This window comes from Macaca thibetana, chromosome 7 (genome assembly GCF_024542745.1).
Source record: "Macaca thibetana thibetana isolate TM-01 chromosome 7, ASM2454274v1, whole genome shotgun sequence".
NCBI classification, from domain to species: Eukaryota; Metazoa; Chordata; class Mammalia; order Primates; family Cercopithecidae; genus Macaca; species Macaca thibetana.
This window is the reverse complement of record NC_065584.1, coordinates 121,260,282-121,267,609: the sequence shown is the minus strand read 5'-3', so window position 1 is coordinate 121,267,609 and position 7,328 is coordinate 121,260,282. Positions and strand designations below refer to the sequence as shown.

Below are 7,328 nucleotides of genomic sequence, written 5' to 3'. Positions count from 1 at the left end.
TTCCTAAAATTCTTATAAATGGAATCAAATAGTGTGTGTGTAAAGTGCTTAGCTTCTTTTGCTCAACATATATATTTGTGAGATTCGGCAGAATTCTGTGTACCGGTAATTCATTCTTTTTTATTGCCCTATAATATTCCATCGTTTAAATATAACAAAGCTCATCCATTCTCCTGTTAATGGACATTTGAATTGTTTCCTGTTTGGAACTGTTATAAATAAAACTGCCACAAACATTCTTATACAAGCTTTATAGTGATAATATGCATTCATTTCTCTTAGGTAAATACTTAGGAATGGAATTGTTGGGCTAAATGTTAGGCATGTGTGCAGCTTTAATAACACACTGGTCCCCCTTTATCATAGAGAATATGTTCCAAGACCCCCAACAGATACCTGGAACCCCAGATAGTACTGAACTCTATATGTGCTATGTTTCTTCCCATACACTCCTATGAAAAAGTTTAATTCATAAATTAGGCATAGTAAGATATTAATAACAATACCTAATAATAAAACAGAAAAATTATAACAATATACTATAATAAAAGTTATGTGAATATGCCCTCTGTCTCTGTTAAAATATCTTAATATTTTCAAACTGTGGCTGAGTATAGAGAGCTGAAAATGTGGAAAGCAAAACCATGAGTAGGGAACTATGGTCTTGCCAAAGAGTTTTCCAAAATCATTGTAACAATTACACTCATGCCAGCAATACATGAGGGGAAGAATTCTTCTACAACCTTGCCCACCCTTGTAATGTCACTCTTTTTAATGTTAGTCATTCTTGTGGGTATGCACTAGTATTAATATACTACTTTGGTTTTACTTTGCATTTCCCTGATTTGGAATGATGCTGTGTACCTCTATGTACTCTTAGTATTTATTTGAATATTTATTCTTTGAAGTGTGTCTTCATGTATAGGATTTTGTTATTGTTATCAAGTTCAAACTAATAATCAGAGAACATGGGTCTTTTTGGTTTTTGTTTTTGAGTTTTTGTTGCTTATGTTTTGATATGTATACTAAGGAAGGAGACCACTATTACTCCTGCTGCCCTCCTCCCCCCGACCTGGCCTAGTTCACAGACAGGAGGAAAGGGAGAAGGCAAAAAATTAGAAAGAAACAAAAGTAAGATAAATAGCCAGACAACCTTGGCACCACCACCTGGCCCCAGGAGTTAAAAAAAGTAATAATAATAACATCAACCCCTGACCTAAACTACTTGTGTTATCTGTAAATTCCAGACACTGTATGAAAAAAAAAAATTGTAAAATTTTTTATTCTGTTAGCTGATGCATGTAGCCCCCAGTCACGTTTCCCACGCTTGCTAGATTTATCACGATTCTTTCTTTTGAAAGTTGTAAACCTTCAAAAAGGCCAAGTATTTCTTTTTCGGGGAGCTGGGCTCTTTAGACGCGAGTCTGCCCACGCTCCCGGCAGAATAAAAAACCTCTTCCTTCTTTAATCCGGTGTCTGAGGAGTTTTGTCTGCGGCTCGTCCTGCTATAATACAAGTTTGCTTTACGACACTTTTTTTTTGGTTAGAAATGTGTGTTTGTAAAGCATATACTCTAATTGTTGGGTGGTTCACATCTTCTACATTTTACCTAATTTTTCTTTTCCTGAATTACTGAGAAAAATGTGTTAAAATCTTCCATCATGTTTATGGCCTTTTCAATTTCTTTTTATAATTCTGTCGATTTTTTACTTTATATACTTTGAAGCTATTAAATCCATATGCATTTTAAATAGTTATACCTTCTTGGTGAATTTTTTTTTTCTTTTCTTTTTTAACAAGAAAGGAAACCACTCAGACTGCATTCTTTCCCTCTTACTCTCCTGGAGGAAGAGAAGAACCATCATCAATGGTACATGGTGGTTGCAGTGAAGCAACAAGAGCCTGCTTCATGCTCAGGCGAGAATGCTAAGACTCCTCCTCATGGCTTCCAGCGCTCTACATATTTAGAGAAACTTCCCTAGTAATGAACTGTATAGAACGATCATGATTCTTGAGAGTATCATCTTGAATTTTTCTTTTCTTTTGTTTTTGTTTTTTTGAGACGGACTCTCGCTCTGTAAGTGCAGTGGCGCGATCTGGGCTCACTGCAAGCTCCGCCTCCCGGGTTCACGCCATTCTCCTGCCTCAGCCTCCCCAGCAGCTGGGACTACAGGCGCCGCCACCTCGCCCGGCTAATTTTTTTGTATTTTTAGTAGAGACGGGGTTTCACTCTGTTAGCCAGGATGGTCTCGATCTCCTGACCTCGTGATCCGCCCTCCTCGGGCTTCCAAAGTGCTGGGATAACAGGCGTGAGCCATCGCGCCCAGCCCCTTGAATTTTTCTTTTTATCATTATTTGGCTTTCCTTTCCTTTCCTTTTTCCTTTCCTTTTTCCTTTCCTTTCCTTTCTTTCCCTTTGTTGTTTTTGAGACAGAGTCCCACTCTGTACCTGGGCTGGAGTGCAGTGGCACAATCCCCACTTACTGCAACCTCCACCTCCCAGGTTCCAGTGATCCTCCAGCCTCAGTCTCCCAAGTAGCTGGGATTACAGGCGCCCGCCACCACACCTGGCTAATTTTTTTGTATTTTTAGTAGAGATGGCATTTCACGATGTTGGCCAGGCTAGTCTCAAACTCCTGGCCTCAAGTGATCCTCCTGCCTCAGCCTCCCAAAATGCAGGGATTACAGGTGTAAGCCAGTGTGCCCAGCCTTGTTTGGTTCCTTTCTTATTCCCAATAATGCTTGATGTCTGGTGTCACTATAAATATATTGATTTTATTTTGGATAGTAGTAATATTTGCATGGTGTGATTTTTCATCTTGTACTCACATTTCTGTGCCCTTGTGTTTTAAGTGCACCACTTGTAAGCACCATATAGTTTGATTTTATTACTGTTTTAAAATTCAATCTTCCATTAAAAAAATCTGTCTATTTTCAATCTGTCCATTTTAAAAGTTAAACTTTTAGCTGGAGAGTTTAGTATAATTAGTGATGTATTTGGATTTTTTTTTTTTTTTTTTTTTTTTTTGGTCAGTTGAAATCCCAGAAGGAAATACATGGCATCATTTGTAAAAACAAACAAACAAACACACACACACAAACAAAACAACAACCATAAAAACACTTACAAAGGTACAGTCTGGGTATAGGAACACTAAAAGGAAAGCAACCCAAAGCTCATAATTGCGGGCTTCATTTCCACCAAAAGTGCTGGGGGAATGAGAGAAAGAAGTAGTTACTGGGACCTGGAGTCAGAGAATGCTATGTGTAGAGTGACCTGACAAGAACTGAGACCTTTGATTAAGGAATCAGCCAGTCTGATGTAATCACGCAGTGAGAAAGCTGGGGAAGTGAATACTCAACCTTGCTTTTCTTTTTTCTGATCTTCTACTCTTCAGAAACAAGAGAGCAAGGACGTCTCTGATTTTGTCCAGGGGAGTCAATCTCTCAGGCCACACAGCAGGGTAGAAAAGTATATGTAGATGGTGAATCTGGAAAGGCAAACAAATATACCCAGTCCACATTTCTACTCTATTAATTTGTGTTTTCTATTTATTCTTTTAAAATTTTGCTTTATTTAGGTATGGTTGGCATGCAATAAACTGCACGTAAATAAAACATACATGACAAATTTAGACAAACATATATACTCTTGAAACCATCACCACAATCAAGATGATAAATATAACCATCACTCCCGCCAGATTCCTTATTTTCCTTGGTTAATCCCTCCCCATGGCTCCCAACCTCCAAGCCCACTGATCCACTTTTGGTCACAATAGTTAAGTGTGTAACTTCTAGAATTGCATATACATGAATTCATATTACATTTAGATAGTTTTGTCTAGCTTCTTTCAATTAGCATAATTATTTGAGATAATTTATGTTGTCATATGTGTCAATAGTTCGTTGCTTTTAATGGCTGAGTAGTATTCCTTTGTATGGATATACCACAAATTGTTTTTCTGTTTACCTGTTGATGGACATTTTGGTTGTTTTCAGCTGTTGGCTATTACAAATAAATCTATGAACATTTGCTTTCAAGTCTTTCTATGGACAGATCCTTTCAATTTTTTTTTTTAATCAAATACCTAGGAGTTGAGCTGGATCATATGGTAGTTGTATATTTAACTTTTAAGAAACTTCCAAGTTTTCTAACAGCAGTATATGAAAGTTTCAGTTCCTCCATGTCTTTGCCAACACTTGGTGTGGTCCATCTGTTTTATTTCAGCCATTTTGATAGTGGGCAAGGATATCTCATGTAGTTTTAATGTGAATTTCCTAAATGTCTAGTGCTGTTGTGCATCTTTTCATGTCCTTCCTTGTAATTTATATGTCTTCTTTGGTGAAGTACCTATCTAAATCTTTTGCCCATTTAAAAATGTGTCTTTTGGCCGGGCGCGGTGGCTCAAGCCTGTAATCCCAGCACTTTGGGAGGCCGAGATGGGCGGATCACGAGGTCAGGAGATCGAGATCATCCTGGCTAACACGGTGAAACCCCGTCTCTACTAAGAAATACAAAAAATAGCCGGGCGAGGTGGCAGCGCCTGTAGTCCCAGCTACTTGGGAGGCTGAGGCCGGAGAATGGCGTGAACCCGGGAGGCGGAGCTTGCAGTGAGCTGAGATCCGGCCACTGCACTCCAGCCTGGGCTACAGAGCGAGACTCCGTCTCAAAAAAAAAAAAAAAAAAAAAAAAAAAAAAATGTGTTTTTTTTGTTTTCTTATTATTGAGATTGGAGAGTTCCTTATATATTATGGACACTTTTTAAAAAATCAGATATATGATTTGCAAAGACTTTCTTCTAAATTGCAGCATGTCTTTCTATTATTTTAGCAGTGTCTTCCAAAGGGAAGAATTTCATATTTCCTATGAAATCCAATTTATCTGCTGGGTCTGGTGGCTCAAACCTGTAATCCTAGCACTTCTGGGAGGTTGAGGTGGGTGGATTGAATGAGTCCAGTAGTTTGAGACCAGCCTGAGCAACATGGCAAAATCCCGTCTTTACAAAAAATCAGCTGCACATGATGGCACATGCCTGTAGTCTCAGCTACTCAGGAGACTGAGGTGAGAGAATCACCTGAGCCAGGGAAGTCAAGGCTGCAGTGAGCTGTGATTGCACCAATGCACTCCAGCCTGTGTGATGAAGTGAGGGACCCTATCTCAAAAGAAAAGAAAATTTCAGTTTATCAACTTATTCTTTTATACATGATGCTTTTGGTGTCACATATAAGAAATTGTTGCCTAACTCAAGGTTGTAAAGTTTTTCTCTTATATTTTTCTCTAGAAATGCTATGGTGTTCGATTTTACATTTAGGTCTATGATCCATTTGAGTTAATTTTTCACATGGTACAGAGTATAAATTAACTTTCATTTTTTTTGAATAGAGATATTAAATTGTTCCTGCATCATTTGTTGAAAGACTATCTTCTCTCCAATAAATTGCTAGTCCACTTTTGTCAAAAATATGCAAGTCTGACCAGGCATGGTCTATTTCTGGACTGCAGTCTGTTCTGTTGATTTGTCCATCTTGATAGCAATACCATCAAGTCTTGAGTACTATAACTTTATGTGAAGTCTTAAAATCAGTTATTAGTCCTTTTGCTTCATTCTTCTTTGTAAAAGTTGTTTTAGCTAGGCCTTGCTTTTAAAATTTGTTAGGTGGGAATAGCAGAATGCTCAGTTTAGTGCTAATTATTTCCCCACTAATGATAAAAGACCCTTCCAAGTAGTCTGTAAAATGCACCATTAATTTTGCATTTGCCAGTATGGCTGCTGGATATAGAAATTCTTTCTGGCCCCGTGTGAGCACCTGGTACTATTTCCGCTCGTCGTTTCAGATTGTCCTTTTCCTGGCATCAGCTAGTTTTCTTATACACGTATTGATTCATATTTTGCTGAATACTTGAGGGTATCCTCTATGTTTATTTTACTTTAGGCAGTATTTCCTCCCCAGATTGATCAGGAAGATTACTAAATAATAAGTATTTTAGAGAGTATGTATAACACATGATTTAAAGCGAAAATAATGTAACTTTATCTCCACTGGATCACTTACAAAATGCTTCAGAAAATGGAGTTCTGATGCCGTTTTGGTCCTCAGGGCATATGGATAGATTCAACACAATGATTATTCAGTATCTTGAGTCAATCTGGTTAGTGACTAACAACTTTTTCTAATAGAATTCTTGATTCTCACTCTGGCCAATCCTGCCTTGTGTCCAGCCATAAAAAATCTGGTTAATGTCCTAATAATACTGGAGAGCTCCTTCTGTCTTTTTCTGACAAATTGCTTAGCACAATCAGAGCAGTTCCCTTTAGACTGGCAGCAAGAAATAGTGCTTTCTGTTCCTCTGTCTGATGGTTCATTTGGCTTATTATTTTAAATTGGGTATAATAAGCTCCCCAGGATGATTTTCCTTCAGCGTTGACTGGTCTTTGCATTGGCTGATTACACAAATTGACCATATTGCCACTTGTTTCTGGTTCTTGAGGCTAGAAACTTGATTTGGGATTCCATGATGGAAAGGAATATTGTGATCCTTCTGGCTTAAAAGAGACTTTATTTGCTTGACTGTTAGCCGAAAAGGGATCTAAACAAAGTTGCCAGAAATTTCCTTCTTTTCCTCATATTGCCTCTAGTGTTTATTATTCATTTTATTAAATCAATACTTTGATAATTAATGCCTGCTACATTCTTGATATTTTGTTTCTCCACTTGCTGAATTATGGGTTTGCTAATATAGTTTGCCTATTCGTTTTTTTTTTTTTTTTTTTTAAGCTGAAGAACTTTAAGCAGGTGAGGTTCCTTTTGCAAAGCCTGATTGGCATGTGTCATTTAGTCTGAAATTTGGGGATTTATTCTGTATCATTTTGTGTAATATTAATTGATTTGAAGTTAATCGAAATTTCTTTAGTTTCTGAGAATCCACATTGAGCTTTAATGTAATAAAATAAAACATCTTAATTGTTTGCCTCGCTCATTCATATGTGTACATTTAACGTAAGTGTGAACTTCAAAGTTAAAGAATTGGGAGGGTTCCATTGAGGAGAGGGCATGAGGATGTATTTCCCTTCCTTCTGTCTCTTTCCTAAGAAGACTGTTCCAATTAAGTATAATAGAAAACAATGTATAGAGCACAGACCTTTATTGCAGCAAATAACATAGAATAGGCATAGGAAGTCCCAACGATGTAAGCATCAGATATCTCTTGGATGTTTTCTTATCTGGCTTCCATCATGTTTATCACCTCTTACTGCTCTTAACTTCCGTAAGATAACTTCTACTGAGTAACAAAAGCCATCTCAAATCATTTAATCATCCAAGGGC

General features: G+C 37.6%; 1 non-coding gene across 1 annotated transcript; it reads right to left on the bottom strand.

Annotated features, from left to right (window-relative positions):
• Positions 1-1,807: 1,807 nt before the first annotated feature.
• Positions 1,808-2,027, bottom strand: LOC126960453 (small nucleolar RNA U3). Its single transcript, XR_007727998.1, has one exon. It is a non-coding gene; the product is annotated as a small nucleolar RNA U3 (small nucleolar RNA).
• Positions 2,028-7,328: the final 5,301 nt, after the last annotated feature.